We start from the raw sequence: 22241 nt of genomic DNA on the forward strand, positions 1-22241 counted from the left end.
GCAACCATAAAAGGAAGTGGAGAAGTGTGAAGCATGTGAACAGGAAATGTGTAAGAGGGGTGGTGTCCAGAAACAAAAAAAAGGGAAATTTATTCATGAAACAGAGAGGCTGAGGATTAAATGAATACATTAGTCTTGGCATTGGTGAAAATCCTGCTTCAGTCTCTGTAAAAGAAGATAGAGTTGAAATTCTAGATGGGCAAAGGAACTGCTGAGAAGATGTACCAAGTGGGTTAATTGCCCCGTGTTTAGGTTGGGGTTAAATAGGGGTTGCTGGAGCGGCGCAGATCAAACGGCCGGAAGGGCCAACACTGTGCTGTGTCGCTAACTAAATAAATAAAATATTATTTGGCATTCTATTATTGCTTTTCCCTTTTGCACTTCCTCGATGTACTTTGTTTTGGGACAATCTGTATGAATGGTATGCAAAGCAGAGCATTTCACCATCTCGGTACATGTGATAATAACTATCCAATTCACCAATTGCTGACTGGTAATGAAGGGAGGTTTAATTGCAGCATTAGTGATAAAGCAAAGATGTTAGATGACTGTGGAAGTGGGACTCACTGGATTGCTCTTGTGCAGAGTGAATTCAGACAGGCAGAATCACCTGCTTCACTGTAACCATGACTGTAACTGTGTGCTGGGGATTCCTCAACTATATTGATTAGGTTACAAATAGGATAGGTGTTTGCCATTTATCTATTCCTCCTTGTGCTTGGATTAGGAAAAGATTATTTCCACTTTTGAAACAGAAGGCTGGGATATTGTGGAATATTCTGGCTGTGCATTGAGATACTGTTCTAACACTGGCTTAAGGTGATCCTGGACTCTTGGGAGAGGGGGAACTGTAGTCATCTGAAATCGTAACCTTGTGGCTATGCAAACATTTCTGATGCAGAGAGTGTGGAGAAAGACTCAAGTCCGAGTAGCTGCGTGAGAGAAGACTCGAATCTACGGGCTGTTCCCAGGGACACAGAGAGAGGCGAACATCAGGTGTCGCTGGAAGATCATTAACTTGGTGAAAGACATGCTTTGGTCTGCTAGCACATTGAAATGTCCGTGGAGGAATGCTGCTGACTGCAGGAATACCTGCTCAGGGACACACTGAAACCTGGTGCCGCCACCACAAGGACTCGGAGGGGCAGAATACAGCATAGGGTTCTTCTGCTGCTAGACAGGGAAAGACTGGGTTTGGTGAGGAAGCCCCTCCATTATTGTAGTGGTGTACCACCTCAGGGGCCACATGATTGGTAACAGTGCTATTGATTTTACAAAATGTAATTTAACACAAACGAATGCCTTGTCTATAAATGTAACAATGAAGACGTATTGCATGGTTTATTCTTGTAAATAGTTTTTTATTATGAATAAAGTTTATTTTAGTTTAATAAAAATGACTTCTGATGCCAGGCATTTTTTTTAGCTTTCAGAAATGGGTATAGTTAAACACAAAAACAAAACCCACTAGCTTACTGCTAAATTATTTAATGGAGTTCCTTTCAATATTGTCCTCGCCAGCAATAGGGAAAACCCTCACTTACTGAATACTTATCTGTTTCCTTTGTCTATGGTGTGTGAAGACTTTGAATGGTTACTGTTGCTTTGCAGTGTGTGAACTCTTTTGAGTTATTCCGAGATCGCAAACTTTACCTCATGTGTGGATCTTAATTGGAATTGAAGTGCGTTAGCCCCAAGTTGCTCTTTCCAGAGGTGTTGCAAGTCAGCTGAATGTTTCCAACTTCTTTCTGTAGGAGACCCAGAAGTTATGGTAGCTGTAGAAGTTCTGACCATCAGTGCCTACCAAAAGAACGCACACAAAATGCTAGAGGAACTCAGCAGCTCAGGCAGCATCTACGGAAAAGAATAAAGAGTCAATGTTTCAGGCCAAGACCCTTCATCAGGACCCATGTCTAAGCCAGAATTGTCTTTTCCTTTCCATTGATGCTGCCTGAGCTGCTGAGTTGCTCCAGCATTTTGTATGTGTTACTCTGGATTTCCAGCATCGGTAGAATCAATTCCCCTTCACCACCACCCTCCTCCGTCTGACAGAGCTGGTTCTCACCCTCAACAATTTTTCCTGCGACTCCCCTCACTTTCGAGAAACTCGAGGGGTAACCATGGGCCCCAGCTATGCCTGCCTCTTTGTTGGCTACCTAGAACAATCCATGTTCAAGGCCTTCCCTGCTAATACTGTCCAACTCTTCCTCTGCTACACTGACGACTGCATTGGTGCTGCTACGCTCATCAATTTTATCAACTTTGCCCTAACTTCCACCCTGCTCTTAAATTCACAGTCAATCTCAGATACCTCCCAACCCTTTCTCAGTCTCTCTGTCTCCACCTCTGGAGACAAACCTTCTGCCAACATCTTTTATAAACTTACTGATTCCCGCAGTCATTTTGACCTGTTCCCACCCTATCTCCTGTACAAATGCTATTCCCATTTTCAATTTCTTCGCCTCCACTGCACCTGTTCCCAGGATATGAGAAATATCCTCCTTCTTCAAAGAACAGGGTATCCCTTCCTCCACTATTGATGCTGTTCTCACCCACGTCGCCTCTATTTCTGGAAGTGCTTGCACTATCTTCCTATCGCCTTAAAAGTGATAGAGCTCCTTTTGTATTTACCACCCCATCAGCCTTTGCATCCAACACATCATCCTCTGCAACTTCCACCATCCACAAAAGGATGCTACGCTCAACCATATCCTTAACCACCCCCCCCAAACTTCCCACAGGAATCGCTCCTTCCATTATTCTTTTGTCCATTCGTCGCTCCCAACTAATCTTCCTCCTGGCACTTATCCCTGCAAATGGCCGGAGTGCTACACCTGCCCTTTCACATCCTCCTTCACCACCATTCGGGGCACCAAATAGTCCTTCCAAGTGAGGCAATAATTCACCTGCAAATCTGCTGGGCTGTCTATTGTGTCTGGTGCTCCCAATGTGGCCTCCACTACATTGGTGAGACCCATCAAAGTTGGGGGACCACGTCATTGAGCACCAGCAGTCCATCTGCGAAAAGCGGGACTTTCCAGTGGCCAGACATTTTAATTCTGATTCCCATTCCTGTTCTAACATGTTGTCCTGTGCCAAGATGAGGCCACCCTCAAGGTGGAGGAGCACCACCTTGTATTCCGTCTGGATAGCCTCCAACCTGATGGCATGAATATCAATTTCTCCTTCCAGTTTAAAAAAAAAGATCCTCCACACCCCTCTATTCCCCACTCTGATGTTTTACTTCTTTTCACCTGCCTATCACTTCCTCCTGGGTCCCCTCTTCCTTTCCTTTCTCCTATGGTCCACTCTCCTCTCCTATCAAGTTCCTTCTTCCCCAGCCCTTCTGGCTTCACCAATCACCTTCCAGCTACCCTCCTTCCCCCACCCACCCCCCTACCTTTTTATTCCGGCGCCTCCTCCTTCCTTCTCAGCCTTGAAGAAGGGTCTCAGCCCAAAACATCGACTGTTTATTCATTTCCATAGATGCAGCCTGACCTGCTGAGTTCCTCCATCATTTCGTGTGCATTGCGTTGGCTTTCCTGCATCTGCAGATTTTCTCGTGTTTCTGAACTGTGGAATCTCTTGTGTTAGTAGTTACCAAAGGTACATTTTCTCACAACTATGATGGCATTGAGATACTTCCTGGTACAAGACCTGCTGCAAAAAGCAAAAAAATGATGTGGCAGTTAGAGTTATTGTTCTTCTAAACTGTTTTAGTAACAAAAGCTATTGGTGATAAGTCTCTCTAGAGCTGTGCTTCCATCATCAGGGAGATTTATTCCCCGCACAGTGGTTGTTGGATAAGGAATAAAAAAAGACAAAATGCTGGAAATATTTAGTCTTGGCCTCCAGACTCAGTCATATCATGAGATCTTTACCACATTGACATCACTCAATAGCATCACTATGAGTCGTGTTTTTCAACCATATACATTCAGACCCTGCTTAATGCTGAGGATGTGTTCCTCGAAGGCGGAGATCTATGTAAATCAGCGCTATGTGGGGTCATTATAACATTACATAAATGGACGTGTGCCTGATGTTTAAAAAATCAAATCTGAGGTATATGATAGATTATTTTATGTATATAGAGTAATTCATGGAGTAACAAACACACCAAGTAGGCCTAACCTGCATATCAGTGAAGCAGTAAAACAGTGCAACAGCAGAGGAGGGATGCGGGTGGTGCTTACATCTTAAAGGCGGGACCAGACTGTGAGTTCTCCTCTAACGTTGGCTTCTTCAAGTAGGCGCAGAGATGTGACTACCTTTTCTTAACTTTCCTCTCATGAAGCAGTTCTCAGTAGCAGGAAATCACGTCGAGAACATCTCTCTTTGCCGTATTGCTTCTCTCCCAGTCAAGGTCATTATCGACGAACTGGTCCATGATTCGTGTGATCGTGGTGATGCTAGTGCTGAGGAATCTTGTGGTGCGGTTTCTTGGTGGTGTTTCTTCTTCTCCATCTATGTCCTCAGATTGACTCGGGATGCATTGCTCTTCATTATTAAGGTTCTCACCAGGAGAATACAGTAACTCTTCAACATTCACTGGCCAGTTCAGCAATGTTTTGGATAACTGGTTTCACCTGAAATCCTAGGATGTCATTGCATGCTTTTGGCCGTAGCTTCTCCTACACTCTATTCTTGCAGTTTGAAGTTGACTTCATCTCGGGCTGCTCTGATATTGTCTACAGATTTCATGACATAGTAGTTTTTCCAAAATTGCCTGATGGATTGTTTGTCTTGACTTTTTGTTTCCTCTACAAGTTGCTTGAGTGTGCGATGAAGGTAGTAGGCTTTAAAATTTGATATTACTCATTGATCCATTGGAGTAATGAAATGGTGGAAGGTAAACCACTTCCACAAGAATTCTGGAACAAAGAGTATCAAGATTCTCAGGGTGGCCTGGGGCATTATCAAGCACCAACAATGCTTTGGGTTGAAGATCATGCTCCTCACAATACCACTTTCCTGCTGGACAAAAATGTGAAGCAAACCAGTTTTGGAAAACATCAATCATCACCCAAGTTTTCTTGTTTGATTACCAAATCACTGGTAGACTTAGCATTAAAATGCCTTTCATTCCTCGTGATGCACAATCATAGGCTTTAACTTAAAATCATCTTTAGCATTGCCTGGAGAGTTAACCGGTCCTTTTTAGCCTTGAGCCCACATGTATGCTTCTCTTCTCAGGAGATAAAAGTACGAGAAGACATTCTTTTCCAAAATAGACCTGTTTCATCCACACTGAAGACATGGTCAGGAGGATAATCATCTGTTTCAATTATAGCCTTCAGGGTTGCAGGAAAATCCATGGCTGCCGTGCTGTCTGCACTGCCTGCTTCACCAGAGATACATATGTTATGGAGGTTACTGCACTGCTTAAATCTATCAAACCAGCTCTGTTGGCTGTGAATGTTACCAACGTATCTTCTTCTTCTTCTTGAAATATGATTGAAGATGCTTCTTGCCTGTTCCATTATTATCAGCTGGCTTAGGGGCATGTTTTGTTGTGTAACATATATTTTCCATTTTTTCTAAGCAAATGGCTCCTTGAACAAGTCACTTTCGTTGATGATAACTCTGAGGTCGTCATTTGCAGAAACTTTTATCTTGTCTGTATTTTTTAATAATTGTTTTTATCACCGATGTAGCCAATTTCAAAGAGGTGCCAACATCAACTTGAGGCTCACCAGCTTCCAAACGCTGTATGACTTGTAACTTTAACACAGCCATGCTAACGATTTTCCTAGATGTTTTAGATGTACTACACTACCCTCACTGGAAGATGCAGGCTATTTTCCAGATATTATGGGTGAAAAATTGGAATAAATTGGCAAGGGAGTGTTTACACATGTAGTGGAGGCAGAAAGGAGCTAATATGTGATTGGCTCTGAGTGGCTCAGAGCACTCTCATTGGCTGATTGAATGTTTACTGTTAATGGCAGCCAGTCTTGAGAAATTTTAAGTGCTGTTTAGAATAAAGTTTTTCCATTTTTTAAAATTTCAGTAAATAATTGAATAACCATGTTGCAATGAATCGGTGCTATGCGTGGTAGCATTTTGTGGGATCTGAATGTAATATCCCCAACACAAGTTTAAAATTCACATCCTCAGAGGAAATGTGGTTATCACTGCTTCCAGTATCCATATAACTTGCTTGTAGATTACATACTGGAAATAAATATATGACTGCTTTACACATTATTACATTCCAACTTCCTTCTTGCCTCTCTTTTCTCTTCTCCTCACCAACCTATCAATTCTGTCCCCCATCCTTTTCTCCCATCGTCCACTCTCTTCTCCTATCAGATTCATTCTTCAGCCTTCCTGTACCTTTTCTACATATCACCTCCCAGCTTCTCACTTCATTCTCCCCCCCCACTTCTCCCCTTCACCTGACTTCACCTATCGCCTGCTAGATGTACTCCTTCCCCTCACCCCCCACCACCACTGTGGAGGTTCTCCTCCCTTCTGCCTTGGTCTTGGCCCAAAACATCAACTGTTCATTCCATTCCACAGATGTTGCTTTTTCTGCTGAGTTCCTCCAGCATTTTGTGTGTATGTGTGTTACGTTACTCTGGATTTCCAGCATTTGCAGAATCTCTTGTGTTTATTACAGTCAATAGAGGCTTGATTTTTATTCTTATTTATAGATACAACACGGAAAAGATTCTTCCAGCCCAACGAGCTGCACTGTCCAGCATCCACCCATTTAACACTAGTATTATCACAGGATAATTTACGATGACCAGTTGACCTACTAACCAGTACATCTTTGGACTGTTGGAGAAAATCCACACAGTCATGGGGAGAACATACAAATTCCATACGGTCAACTCCAGAACTGAACTTTGAACTCCAGAATGCTCCATATTGTAATAGCGTTGCACTAACTGCAATACTACTAAGTCATGATCTGTTAACTGGCTTCCTCAGCTATGGAGTCTTAGTTTAACTTGTGTTGTGACCCTTCACACTGTCCATATTCAGAATAAATTCATCATCATACATTTTTCATGTATATTATCTTGCTATGATTATCTGATCAACATTGACACATTTTTTTTAATTTCCAATATGCACTAAATACTTAATAGAAAGAGACAGTGCTGGAAGAACTCAGCAGGTCAGACAGCATCTGTAGAAAAAGACATAGTTAATATTTAATTATGTTAAAGGCAATTTCTGATTTCTAGCATCTGCTCCTTATGGTCTTTAGGTACTGATTTGGATCACAACCCTTGATTACTTCAGAGGACTCAAAGCAGCTTCTCAAATTTGCTCAATGGCCGAGTGATTCTTTTACATTGTTAGAATTGTCCTTTTCTGCCTACCTTTATCATTCCACTCTCTCTCCAAATTAGACTGTCAAACTCCTTTCCATGTGAATCTCTGCCAGAGTGAAAATGATGTGCCAGGGCTGTGAATGGCACTTGTGCTCTTCAGCTTCTCAAGTAGTATAGCTGGAAGAGCCAGCAAAGATCCAGAGACCCTGGGTTCAGTTGCGACCTCCAGGCTCTGCGGAACTTCCCTTTTCTTCCAACAAATGCATGAATTTCCCCTAAATGTTCCAGTATCCTCCCATAAACTTGAGTCGTGCAGACTGGTGGGATAACTAGTTACTGTAAATTGCCTGATTATGTAAAAGAGTTGTGGAATCAAGGGAGGAACAAATGGAAATACAGTATGTGGAGAATAGGTTACAGGAAAAATTAGTAAAGAAAGGAATTCACTCTGTGAGCTGATGTAGACTCATATAAACTGAAGTTACCCCCTCTCTGTCATATGGAAGATGCAATATAATGAAGATTAACGATTAGATTTATTTGTCCAATGTACATCGAAACGTAAAGTGAAATGTGTTATTTGCATCAAATCAAATCAGCGAGGATTGTACTTGGCAGCCCGCATGTGCCTCAAGGCTTCTAGTGCCGGCATAGCATGCCGATAAAACGCTAAGCCTAAATCTTCAGAATGCTGGAGAAAACCCATACAGTCATGCAGAAGAATGTACAAACTCCTTACATACAGAGGTGCAAATCAAACCCTGAGTGGATAATTGCTAGTGCAGTAAAGCAATTGTGTTATTTGCTATGCTACTGTGGTGTCCCCTTCCCATACATTCCCATTTCCTCCCCCAGAGCCCAGCAGTATGGAAATAAGCCGGTCATGAAGAAAAAGGTTCCTTAGGACGTCTGCCTCTTCTCGGACTTTTTTTAAACAAATCTCCAGATAATTCTACTGCTCTTTGGAAGGATTAGAAAAAAATCAATAACTGTTTGATGTGGTAACTTTGCACTTATGTGAGATGTTTGTGCGTTGAAAGCTGCAATCGTGCACTAATTTAGTCTATATCACCCCAAGCGCATACAATATGAGGATAACAAAACTGCATCCTGGAAGCTGACATTGCAGAAATTGCTACTTTAAGACTCACCATCACCAATAATTGTTTGTGATCTGTAATAACAATAACAAAAAGCCTTCCCGGTAAGCGATTTCTTCCCATCATCTATAATATGGCTGACGACACCACTGCTAGCTTTAAGATTCTCATCATAAACTTGCTGCTCAAACCCTCCATTGATCAAACACTTGCAATTCCATTTTTCATTACTAAGAAGTTGAAGCAGTGGTAGAAGCTGCTCTATCTTGAGAATGCAAGAAGGGATGGAATAGTTGACTACTCTTTTTGAGCTTTCAAATCCCCATGAGCTATGTCCTGGGATATGTGTTTTAACAACTTTGTGGCTGTAATTGTATGAAATGATTGCGGTTCTCGAGCTACAGACAGCAGTAATTTATTTTGTTGGCTGTTTTAAAGAGAAATCCTCTCCTTAGTAAAATAGTTTTACTCATTGAGCAAGATTACCTGTCAAATAATATCATCTCTAAAATAAGCCCTATGAAATATCAGCTGAACTATTCTAGCCACTCAAATGAGGTAATGAGAGCCATCAACATCTCCATTAATGTTAGAGGCTGTCTAGTTGGAACGATACCACCGGTCTGAGGAGCTTTTGAGTGTAAATGTGCAAGTGAAGGGAAACATTGATCTTCAGTCAGACAAGCAGCAAGGTGAAGACCACCACATGATCTGGAATTTAAAAAGTTCAGAAACAGCTACACACTCAAGTTATGTGGAAATAATTATCGAGGAAACAAATTTTTTCTAAACTGTAATGCCATCGTTTTCTAATAACTCTAATACCCCAAGGGAAATTTAAGTTTACACTTTGGGGGGGTGGGGGGGGAAGGGAACCTTATATGATTAAATAGTAAAATGGATATTCTCTGATATCTTCTGAAGGTATTATTGGAAATCTGATCTCCCATTGCAGGAGAATGTAGAGGCTTTGGAGAGGGTGCAGAAGAGGTCTAACAGGATGCTCCCTGGATTAGAGGGTATGAGTTACAAGCAGAGTTTGGAAAAATCTTGGGTTGTGTCATTTCTATTTCAGAGAAAACATTACCAGATAGAAATCAATAAGATCTGTTGGGGGCGTAGATTGGGTGACGGTCATAATCTTTAACCCAGGGTACAAATGTCAAATACTAGGGGATATGCATTTAAGGTGGTGGGGGGGGGGGGTTTAAAGGAGGCAATTTTTGTTTATACACAGAATGGAAGATAATCAGGAACATACTGCTGTAGTCATAGTCATAGTCATATTTTATTGATCCCAGGGGAAATTGGTTAAATTTCCCCCAGGATCAATAAAGTATGTCTATGACTATGACTACAGGGGAGTGGTGGAAGCAGATGTGATAGAGGCATTTAAGAGATAAACGTGAATATGCACTGGCAGAAGAGAATTAGTTTAATTTGTCATTGTGTTTTGTGCAGACATTGTGGGTCAAGGAGCCTGTGCTTTGACAACCTCTGGCAAAGGAAAGTAAAATGTTCGTGTCATAGTTTCCATTTGCCTTTTTCATTCAAGGAATGTGGATTAACCCAGCATTTAATTGCCTTTAAGGTGACTCTGAGCTTCTGGCCTGAACCACTGCAGTCCCTGATGCACAGTGCTGTTAAGGAAGGAGATCCTGGATTTTGACCTTCCAAGGCTGGATGTAGTGCGACTTGGTGGACCATGTGTTTGAAGCCTTGTCCTACAGGCTGGTAGAGATTGAGGATTTGTAAGGAGTCTCAGTGTGTTGCTGCAGTGCATCTTGAAGATGTTAGCTGCTGTTACTATGCATTGGCAATGGTGTGAGTGAACAGTTGTGCATGAGGTACCTATCAAGTGGGGCTATGTGGTGACAAGCTGGTGAATCTCCTCTGTACCCTCTCTAAAACTTCCACATCCTTCCAATAATGAGGTGACCAGAACTGAACACAATATTTAAAGTGAGGTCTGAGGTGTCATCAGTCCTTGGACATCAGGCAAGCTGAATGAGCAATCCTCTGAATCTGTCAAAGGTATCACGTGCATGGTTCACTTCCACTTTATATAAACAAAGCCTTTTCAGTATTGTTTGATATAAGTTGGTTATCCCAGAACAATACTTGTATGTTGTTTTTTATCTTACTTTGTTATACAGATGCATCAGGAAACATCATGTGCACTTTTCATTATACGTTATGCCCACATATTCCAGAAATATAGTCAACTAACACCCTTCCTCTGAAATTATATATTTTTAAGTCCTGATGAAGGGTCTCGGCCTGAAAAGTCAACTGTTCACTCTTTTCCATAGATGCTGCCTGACCTGCTGAGTTCCTCCAGCATTATGTGCACGTTGCTTCAGATTTCCAGCATCTGCAGGTTTTCTCGTGTTTGTTATATATTTTTAACTTGCCTTAGAATCTGCAGATTGATCAGTCCTGGCACACACAGAAAGTTAGTAGAACGCAGTTTGTTTTGTTAATGTGGGTGGTCCAGACTGCATTGCTTAAAGAAATAGTGGGTGGTTTTGGAAGATGCAAGCAATGTTATGAGAGAAGTTTAGATTAGATTTGGATTGCTCTCATAAAGAGCTAACAGATGTGGAGTTGCAGGGAGACACAAGACTATAAATGCTGTAATCTAAATCAAATGAACAAGCTGCTGGAGGATCTCAGCAGATCAGGCAGCATCTGTGGATGCAAAGGGATGGTTGCCATGTCAACTCATGACCCTGTATTAAAGGGATGGTAACCATGTCAGCTTTTGAGTTACAAAATACACTTGGACTAAGATGTTAACTGTCCTGTGCTATCACCAGTGGGATCATCAGTTGAGCTGCCACCTGTCTTCAGGAGTTTCAGCCCGTTTATGATCAAGACTCCCTCGAGGTGGTGGGCCAGCAGTGCTAAAGCACCACCTCCCACTGGTGAGCTTAAAAACTTGGCATCTGCCTCTATCAGAGTTGTTGGTCACTTCCATCCAACAGATAGTCTACTCTTCAGGTATCTATGCAACTACTGAAGGGTTTGCAAGATATGCATACGCTGTCTGACTATCTGCCCCTCTGGACATACTTGGTCCACACCCATGCTGATCCTTTCTCTGCTGCCTCAGCTACAGCCCTGCTGGTTGACTTGATCTCTCTTCTAGTGAAGCCAAGGTCACGCAGCCACTTCTGGAGAGTGAACGCAATAAACCCACGGCAGCCTACTTCAAATGGATAGCATGAGACCTTCCACCCTCTGTCTCTGCAGTCTGATCTTAATTCTGCATACTTGGTTAACTTGCGCTCATGGGCTTCATCGATGTTGTCTTCCCAGGGGACTGTGAGTTCACCAATAACCGCTTCTCTACTGGTGTCAGACCATACGATTATATCTGGACGCAATGTTGTGAAAGCTATTTGCTCCAGGAAACTGCCTTTCCCATCCAAGTCAGCCTTGACACACCAATCATTGGCTGAAGAAAGTATGCTTGATCGTGAGCCTATGCTGTACACCCTTGACTTGGAGCCTTCTTTCACAAATGATATGCGATGTTCTGTGCAGCATGGGGCATGAGATAAATTGTGCTGCAGTACTCTCTGCTCAACCGCTTCTGTTACAACTTTGAGAACGTTGTTATGTCTCCAAGTGTACACGCCGCTGGAAAGATTGACTCTGCATGCACTCAAGATATGTTGAAGTGTTTCCTTCTCGCCACAAGCAGCACACCTGTCTGTCTTATCTTCATACCAGGTGCTGAGGTTGGCAGGTGTTGGGAGCAGATCGTACGTTGCTCTGCATAAAAGAAATGTGGAGCAGTTCCATCTGCCACAGAACATTCCAAGATAGGTGTCGTTGTTCAACACTTTCCCACCGGGTCCAAGCCCCTTGTTTGGCCAGGCCAGCTGTTTTAGTTAACCTCTTCTCCTCTTCTACCTCTCGTATTTCTTGTGTTACAAGCTCACGGTGCTCCTTACCTATAGAAGATGACCACCACTTGTGGGTTGTCCACTTAAGTCCCTGGCGGCCTAGCTGGATAGCCCCAACCGTCTCCCTGTGCTTCAATCTAGACTCTGCCTCATCAACTGCTACACGGGCTGACCACTTCCTGCCTGATCTCACATCCAGCTGGGTGTTCTTGATGACAGGGTCTTTTGAGTCTCGAAGCATCAAGAATGTTCTTACCTTGGCTACCTTGACCTCCTCAACAAGGGATTGCACTGGGATGGTAAGCTTTGTGTGGCTACTGTGGATTGCAACATTGGTGAGACTGCTCAGTACTCCAAGCCACTTCTTCACATACTTGTTGATCTTCTGTTCCATTGCCTCAACGTCGGACATAGACAGTTAGTGGCCACATTATCCTTGGCATCAGTCCGTACCGCAAGCACCACAACTTCAACTTGTAAGGCAAACCACACTTGTCAACAGACATCAGACTTCTTCTGATCTGTTCTCCTGTCTCTTGAACCCTCTTGGTGTCTCTCAGCTCCTCTGTGTACCATCACCCGAGGCTCTTAACTGGTTGGTCCTGAATGGATGGAACCTCCTCTCCACAAAGGGTGAAATGAAAGTCAACCAGCTTTCCTCTCCTAAGAACAAGGCTCCTTGACTTCTTGGTCTTGAACTTCATTCTTCCCCAATCCATTAGCTCTCGAGTCTAGATAGTACATTTTCCACTGCCTCCGTGCTGGGACCCAAAAGGGTAAGATCATCCATGAACGCTCGTATTGGTGGTAACTCGTCTCCGCCATCAAGTGCGACACCTGGTCCCACTGATTCTGCAGCCCTCACAATAACCTCCATTGCTAACACAAAAAGGATGGGTGAAATTGCACATTCCATTGGGATTCCAACATCCAAGCTCTGCCACCTAGTTGTAAACTGCTGAGTGGAAAACCTCATCTGGAAATCATTGTAGTACTGCATAACAAAGTTCCTCACCTTAGCAGGAATCCATAGGAATTCCATCGCAAACTCAATCAGGACATGGGGAACAGAACCATATGCATTTGCCAGATCAAGCCAAACTACAGCCAGGTTTCTTTTCAACCTTTTTGACTCCTGGATGGTATGCCATATCATACTAGAATGTTCAAGGCATCCTGGGAAGCCTGGTATTCCTGCTTTCTGCACAGATGTATTTACTAATCCATTCTCAATCACAAATGAAGATATTATTTCTGCCAGAATGCCAAACATAATCTTCCCCTCTACATTCAGGAGTGAAATTGGTCGGAACTGATTCAATGTGGAAGAATTCTCTTCCTTCGGGATGTGTACTACTTCAGCCTCACTCCATAACAAAGGAACAACACCTTGTCTCCACACCACCTTTAACAATCTCCACAAGTATTTCCTCAGCTGTTCACACTTCTTATACGGCACTGCATTAGGTCCTGGCACTGAGCCTGACCTTGCCTTTCTGATGAACCGTTCGACTTCTGCCAGTTTGGGTTCTGACAGATTGAACTTCACTCCTGGGTTGGTAGGCTTCACAAGCCCTGAAATGTCAAGCAAAGGAGCCTCCCACTGTTTGTTAGAGTAAGTGCTTGCTAGGTGATCCTCAAGTTCTTGTTGAGAGATGTTAAGCTGGCCGCTCTTACTTTGTTCAAACAATTTCTTTGTGAACTCGTGAGGGTTCTCAAAGAACGACTTTCTTGCCTTCTCTCTCTTCTTTCTCTTTTTACGTTGTGACTCTGCACGACGGAGTGATGCTAACTTTATTCGAAAATGCTCTCGGAGATCAGCAAGCCCTGGCTTGTCACCCTCACTTGCTACCTTCCACCTCTGTCTCAACGATCTAAGCTCTCTCCTCAACCTACTAATCTCCTTCTGGAACCTGCTTGGTTGCTGTGTAGGCTTTGTTTTCTTCAACTCAACCAAACCAAACCTGTACTTTCCAACATTGTAAATCATATCGCCCATCACTTCTAACTTTCTCTTTGATGTTCCCCTGAGAGTGTTCTCCAACATCATACTGATATCCTCATCAAATACACGCCAAGCCTTCTCATCTGCCATTGCTGGCCACTTGACCTTCCTCTTCTTCTCTACCTCCTCACCATCGCCATCATGCGAAGAATCTACCTGGGTACTGTGGTCTGAAACCTGACCTGGGTTATCTCTCGTCTGACCTGGAGTATAATGACGCTCTCCAGAGCGAATCGCTGTGGCTTGTGAATCAGTGGTTGAAAAGACCAGTGCTTGTTGAAGTAATCTCATCTTCATCCACTGGGATGGAATAGCACTTCAACTTTGCTTGGTGGACTCGTAAACCTTTAATGCTGGAAAACGCTCTCCCACGCCAACACACTGGACACTCAGAGCCTCTTATCTTAGCTCTTGGTCATAGTCGTTCCCTGTAATGAACTGTATCCGTCCGATTGGGTCCATCATTCTCCCTCCCTCTCGGAGGACTCATGACCCTGTTTTAAAGGGATGGTCACCATGTCAGCTCCTGATAGTCATAGCCATAGTCATAGTCATAATTTATTGATCCCGGGGAAAATTGGTTTTCGTTACAGTTGCACCATAAATAATGAGTAATAATAAAACCATAAATAGTTAAATAGTAATATGTAAATTATGCCAGTAGATTATGAAATAAGTCCAGGACCAGCCTATTGGCTTAGGGTGTCTCACCCTCCAAGTGAGGAGTTGTAAAGTTTGTTGGCCACAGGCAGGAATGACTTCCTATGATGCTCTGTGGTGCATCTCGGTGGAATGAGTCTCTGGCTGAATGTACTCCTGTGCCCACCCAGTACATTATGTAGTGGATGGGAGACATTGTCCAAGATGGCATGCAACTTAGACAGCATCCTCTTTTCAGACACCACCATCAGAGAGTCCAGTTCCATCCCCACAACATCACTGGCCTTATGAATAAGTTTGTTGATTCTGTTGGTGTCTGCTACCCTCAGCATGCTGCCCCAGCACACAACAGCAAACATGATAGCACTGGCCACCACAGACTCGTAGAACATCCTCAGCATCGTCCGGCAGATGTTAAAGGACCTCAGTCTCCTCAGGAAATAGAGACGGCTCTGACCCTTCTTGTAGACAGCCTCAGTGTTTCTTGACCAGTCCAGTTTATTGTCAATTCGTATCCCCAGGTATTTGTAATCCTCCACCATGTCCACACTGACCCCCTGGATGGAAACAGGGGTCACCGGTTCCTTAGCTCTCCTCAGGTCTACTACCAGCTCCTTAGTCTTTTTCACATTAAGCTGCTGGTAATTCTGCTCACACCACGTGACAAAGTTTCCTACCGTAGCCGTGTACTCAGCCTCATCTCCCTTGCTGATGCATCCAACTATGGCAGAGTCATCAGAAAACTTCTGAAGATGACAAGACTCTGTGCAGTAGTTGAAGTCCGAGGTGTAAATGGTGAAGAGAAAGGGAGACAAGACAGTCCCCTGTGGAGCCCCAGTGCTGCTGATCACTCTGTCGGACACACAGTGTTGCAAGCACACGTACTGTGGTCTGCCAGTCAGGTAATCAAGAATCCATGACACCAGGGAAGCATCCACCTGCATCGCTGTCAGCTTCTTCCCCAGCAGAGCAGGGCGGATGGTGTTGAATGCACTGGAGCAGTCAAAAAACATGACCCTCACAGTGCTCGCTGGCTTGTCCAGTTGGGCGTAGACACGGTTCAACAGGTAGATGATGGCATCCTCAACTCCTAGTCAGGGCTGGTAGGTGAACTGGAGGGGATCTAAGTGTGGCCTGACCATAGGCCGGAGCAGCTGCAGAACAAGTCTCTCCAGGGTCTTCATGATGTGGGAGGTCAGTGCCACCGGTCTGTGGTCATTGAGGCCGCTGGGGCACATATCAAGCCAGCTTTAAGAACTTCTTCTTATGCTATAAACACTGATTTGCTGGGAGATAGCCTTAAGCGATAAAAACACTCATCTTTTCTTGAATTCTTTAACAAATTAAGAGTTTAACAATAAACACTTAAATTCCCTGGACATCAGATTAGGTTATCCTTGGAATAACCTAATGAAGCTTAAACTATTGCTATGCTCTCATCGTAAATTGGTACATTAAGATTCATTGTGCTGTCTCCCTAGCGTAGGTGTCTCCTAAATAATGTAAACTCCACTATTTGAGACTTTCCTCTCTCTGCATTGAGAAAGAGAAAGTTGCCTTCATGTCTCTACACACTTGTCTTATTTTCCCCACCTTTCCACGTCCTATATACTAATAAGGGTGCCACAGTACTGTAGTAGTTAGCACAGCGCTATTATAGCTTGGGGCCTTCTGGAGTTCAGAGTTCAATTCTGGCACCATTCCCTAAGTATATCCTCCCTGTGGAATGGGTGAGCTTCCCCCGGGGACTCTGCTTTCCCCCTACAGGGTGAGATGGCGTTTGGGTGGTGAAGAGGAGCAAAGATAGTAGTATAAATTTTCCAGTGTTCATTCAGTGAGTTAAAATAAAATAATTATAAGTTTAATGTGAATTATGTCATTTTTTTACTTACAAAATGATCTCTATTAAATCATGGCTGGAATTTAATGTAAGTTCTTACATGCGATGTCTGATAGAAAGTTTGAAAGTTCTGCAATATTAACATGACTGAAAGTCAGCTGCAAAATTAATCAGCATATTTCACAACGAGCTGAATGCATACCAGAATAATACTGACAGCTGGGAACCCAAACACTGGCATGATTATAGCCACCAATTTGGAAAATATGTTAAAAATGACCAAACAAATCAGCTAGCATGAAGCACAAAGTTCTCATGTTAAAGGCCCAATGTTTTTAACTATTTTGTAATGAAGCTTGCTATCATTATAGCAGTTACTGTAGTGTTGCCATGGTAATATACCCCATAAGATGATTCCTTACCCTTGTGGAAAAACACATACAACTGAACACCTTGCCATTGACAATGGAAAATAATTAATTCACAAATTTATCACAGTCACTGATTTTAACAATATGCAGTTCAATACAGGATTTTTATACTATCTTTTCTGAGAAACACTTTTTAAAATTTCACCAGTATCTTTTGATCCAATTTTAATCCATTGATTACCTTGTCCAATGTCTCTCATGCAGTATCATATCAAAGTTCTTCTGGAATTCCTCATTCACAGTATCCATTGGGAGCTCAGCATGTATTCACAGACCAGTCTCATAGATGTATATTCCTCTCCTGGCTTCGCAGGTCTGCAAACGCAAACCATTTCATCTTCAACGTTGAGCAGTTTGTCTACTGCCTCCTTTCCTACACATCTCAGCTTTCGGATCATCCATCTTGACAACTTGTACTCATTTTTTCTCTTTGGACTCCAAGTAAACTCTTGAGAAGGAAACTTTGTGATCTGTATCTCTGTAATTTCATTATCAAATCCCTTTCTTTAGTCACCTATTGTTGACTAGTCTATGGAATAGTTTGCTACGACATCTACATGTTTGCCAGTAACTTTCTAGTTCCACTATTTTTCCTTTATTTCCCAACCTGCAATAAAGCATATTATTTGAATGCTTCATCAATTTTCTTGATTAGTGAGTGTGTCAAAAGTTACGGGGAGAAGGAAGGAGAATGGGGTTGAAAGGAGGATAAATCAGCCGTGATGGAATAGCAGGTTAGACTTAATGGGTCAAATGGCCTAATTCTGTTTCTATGCCTTGTGGTCTTATAGGCCACTTCTTAAGCTTGTCTCCATAGGGAGGTATTCGCTGTTATTCTAATCAAGTCTCCGTCTATTTCTTTTCACTCAAATATTTGTTGAATTGAAATATTTATTGGAGGAATGTAGACCAGGCATACCAAGTTACTTTATGGTCATGGAAGATTCTAAACAGGATTTATAGCTTAGTCGGCCATGCAGAAACACAGTTACATCTTTCATAATAAAGTGCAATATTTCTGAACATACAAAGCTTGTTGATTCTTTTAATAAACTGGGGTAGATTATAAAACAGCACATCCAATGGAGGTGAAAGGAAATACTGAAAGTAGTTTCCAAATTTGTTTAAACCGAGCACACATGCTCCAGAAATGTCCATGCTGTTTTACTGAGAATCTTGCTGACACTGCAAAAAAAAAAGCAGTATGTTTTGAATTCTGTCTGTGAGAAACCAAATAAGAAAGGCCTTCTTTATCACCTTGAGGATGATCATAGGTCTTTATCTCATCTGGGAGCTGTATCCTGGATGGTGAAGAAAAAGCAAAAAATAATTGTGTGCATTTCTAGTTGCCCAGTTACCAGAAGAATTTGGAGGCTTTGGAAAGAGTGCAGACGTGGTTTACAAGGATGCTTTCTCAATTAGGGGGTTTGATCTTTAAGAAGAGTTTGGACAGACTTGGATTGTTTTATCTGGAGCATCGGAGGCTGAGAGAAAACTGGTGAAATTTATAAGATTGAAAGGTATATATAGGACAGACAGTCAGAATAATTTTCCCAGGGTAGAAATGTCAAATACTAGAGGACAGGTATTTAAGGTGAGACAGGGAAATTGAAAAGACATATGCAGGGCCTATTCATTTAACACCGAATGGTAGGTGTGTAGAAAGGACTTACCAGTATAGTAGTTGAAACAGATATAATAGTGGTACTTCAGAGGCTCTTAGACACATGAATATCGATGTTTGAGGGTCACATGCAGGCATAAAAAAATTAGTTACATTTGGCGTTATGTCTGGTGCAGACATCATGGGCTGATGGAGCTGTTCCTATGTTGTACTGTTCGATGTTCTATAACTTGCCCTTCTTATTTTATTTGCATTTAGCACAGATAGGCTAGATAGCCTAGACAGAGTCTTTTTTTTCCCAGGATGGAAACATAAAATACTGCAGGGCAGACACTAATTTGAGAGGGGAAAACTTAGAGGAGGAGGGCAAGGGAAGTTTTTAACACAGTGAGTGGTAAATTCCCGGAATATGCTGCTAGAGTATGTGGTAGAAACAGATAAGATAGCAAGGGTTAACAGGAATTTAGACAGACTCATTTAATGGGCAGGGAACAAGGGTATGGACCATATGCAGTCAGATGACAGTAGCTAGATGAGCAACATGGTCGGTGCAGATATACTGTGCTGTACCGTACTGCTCTATATTCTAAATCCTATTTGAAAATCAAATTTGAAAGTTTCCCTTTCTATTTGGGATCCATTTTCTTTCCCAACTCTAACATTTAAAGTTGCCCCTCTATGATAGTTGATATAGGCCCACTCCATAGAAATAAAATTTGTGAGGCTGCCAAGTTGCTGTTGTCGGTATAAGATGTGTCATTATGGAGGCACCACCCATAAATCTTCTGTACATATTGTGCATGATGTTTTCTCTCAAGCTTGGCACAATACCAGAGAAAGATGGTTCCACTCACAGGCTACAAGGATATACTGACCTTTGTTGGTTCATTCAATTAAACATGAAATCTGAATAAATTATATTTTAGCTACTAACAGCAACATATAGCAGCTAAAATGTACAGATAAAATTCATGAAGAATAACTTAATTGTTTACTTTCTATTTTAAAGTGAAATGAAAATATTCCATTAGCTTATTGTATTAGGAGCATTGTGACACACCTTGGGGAGCTGAATGTCCCTCCTGCTGCCCTCTAGTTATTTTGGTCCTTTGGAGAGTGACATAATTGCACCAGGTATGTTTTCTTGAACCAGCAGTTCCATTGAAAATGCTGGCTAAAAGCAAAATGCAATTCGGTTTAATCCTGCTCTCTTTGACTGCAACTTGAAATGCAGCTGCAATGCAAAAGTCCACATGCAGGTCAGATGCTGAGGCTAAGTTCAGGATGATTGTGTTTATTTGGGTACACTTCACATCTGATCCCTTGGACTGGCATCTGGCATCTCCTGCATGACACCATTCATTTTAATATGAGACCTAGATGGAAACATTTCGGTTTCTGAGCTTATTTTAATTATTATTAACTAAAACAATATAAATCCTTCTAAATTTTATTTTTATATTCTTTAATATCTTGAATAATTTAAATCGATTTCAATTTTTAAAACATTTATTATCTAATGTCTTTTTTTTAAAACAGTCAAAAGGATTTTCTTGATTAGAAAGTGTGATGATGATCTGGAAGCTGACTCTTAGGACCCACTTGAGGTCTGTTTGCCATTTACGAAATGCCCTACTTTGTGACAATGTGACAGTAAAGACACTGGCTCAGTTAGATTCTCAGGACCACAAAGGATTAGTGCGGGGCAAGTGGGGTGGGGTCTGATGTGAAGTGCAGAACATATTGAGTAGCATCAAGTGGATGACAGGCACTGTTCTGGCACATACCAGAATAGTGTGTACACTCAGATAAAACCCAACAATGTGTGAGAAGTATCATGTGAGAACCATCACTGTCTGGTTTGGATCAGCTACCAAACAAGACAAAGAATAGACTCCAAAGAACCTCCAGGGCTGCGGAAATGATTATTGGTGTGAAGGACTCGATCCAGGACTTATATGCATCTAGAGTCAGGAAGCGAGCATGCAGCATCATTGTAGATCCATCACACCCTGGACATCACCTGTTCCAACTCCTTGCTTCTGGTAGGCACTTCAGATCACTGTATGCCAGGACAAATAGGTACAAGAGCAGTTTCTTTCCGTATGCCATCAGTCTTATGAACACTTGAACTTTAGTCTATTATAAACTAAGTCCACCTGTACATACACAGGTATACCTCATGTATATAGTTCACGATTATTTGCACTATTTAATCGTTTGCTTTTTGATTCTGTACAGCAAGAGCTCAGGGAATCCGACATCAAATTCCCTGTATGTGTCCACATACTTGGCGATAATAAAGGATTCTGATTCTGAGGTGTGCAATCTTGAAGTTTTCAAGTTTAATTGACAGAATACTGAAATTTTTCTCAGAGGCTTGCATGGAAAAAGTATTTTTGTTTCACTAATTAAACTCTTTACCTGTAATGTCAATAACACAAGAATTAGCATTTTTATTTTGTTTGCTTCACCAATGCTGTGGTGCTTTAAGATGTGCATTTTAACTTTTGGACATTTAGATATCTGAGGATCTAACCTGGTCCCAACATATCGATGCAGCTATAAAGAAGGCAAAACATTGGCTATATTTCATTAGAAGTTTGAGGAGATTTGGTTTGTCACCTAAAACACTCAAATTTCTACAGGTGTACTGTGGAGAGCATTTGGACAGACTGCATCACTGTCTGGTATGGAGTGGGGGGGGGGGCTACTGCACAGGACCAAAAGAAGCTACAGAAAGTTTTTAAATTAGTCAGCTTCATCTTGGATGCTAGCCTCCATAGTATCCAACACACCTTCAAGGAGTGGCGCCTCAGAAATATAACGTCCATTATTAAAGACCCCCTAACACCCATGATGTGCCGTCTTCTCATTGTTAACCACCAGGACAGAGGTACAGAAGCTTGAAGGCATACACTCTTCCCTTCTGCCATCCAATTCCTAAATGGATATTGAACACATGAACATTACATCACTTCTACTATTTCTGGTTTTGCACAATTTTTAATTTAGCTATTTTATATATATATATATATATATATATATATTTGCTGTAATTGACTTACTTTTTCTATATTATCATTCACTGCATTGTACTGCTGCCACTAAGTTAACAAATTTCACAACACATGCCAGAGATATTGAACCTGATTCTGATTCTGACATGAGTAATCCTATTTGCTTATGTGAAAGGAAAGTGATGGCCTAGTAAATAGAGGCAAGTGTTTTAAAAGTTCAAGTTCAAAGTAAATGTATTATCAAAGTACATATATGTCACCATATACAATCCTGAGATTCATTTTCTTGTGGACATAATATATCTATAGAATAATAACCATAATAGAAGCAATAAATGGCCACACCAACTTGGGC

At 42.0% G+C, this 22241-nt stretch overlaps 1 protein-coding gene and 1 long non-coding RNA gene across 3 annotated transcripts in view; one reads left to right on the top strand and one right to left on the bottom strand.

Moving 5' to 3' along the window:
- The window catches only part of LOC140200538 (uncharacterized), a 56286-nt gene extending 37082 nt beyond the window's left edge, over positions 1 to 19204 (bottom strand). Inside the window, exons 1-4 of one of the 2 annotated variants that reach the window (XR_011886658.1) lie at positions 18916 to 19204; positions 17424 to 18543; positions 3401 to 3660; positions 1654 to 1748 (exon numbers count right to left, since the gene is read on the bottom strand). This is a non-coding gene — a long non-coding RNA (uncharacterized lncRNA). Of the gene's footprint in view, positions 1 to 1417; positions 1749 to 3400; positions 3661 to 17423; positions 18544 to 18915 lie in introns of those variants that run through there. The other variant, XR_011886657.1, reaches the window with a different exon arrangement.
- Positions 1 to 22241, top strand: part of LOC140200536 (rho GTPase-activating protein 7) — a 201612-nt gene that overhangs the window by 110990 nt on the left and 68381 nt on the right. The window lies entirely within an intron of this gene.

The sequence above is a fragment of the Mobula birostris genome, chromosome 7 (genome assembly GCF_030028105.1).
Source record: "Mobula birostris isolate sMobBir1 chromosome 7, sMobBir1.hap1, whole genome shotgun sequence".
Lineage (NCBI taxonomy): Eukaryota > Metazoa > Chordata > Chondrichthyes > Myliobatiformes > Myliobatidae > Mobula > Mobula birostris.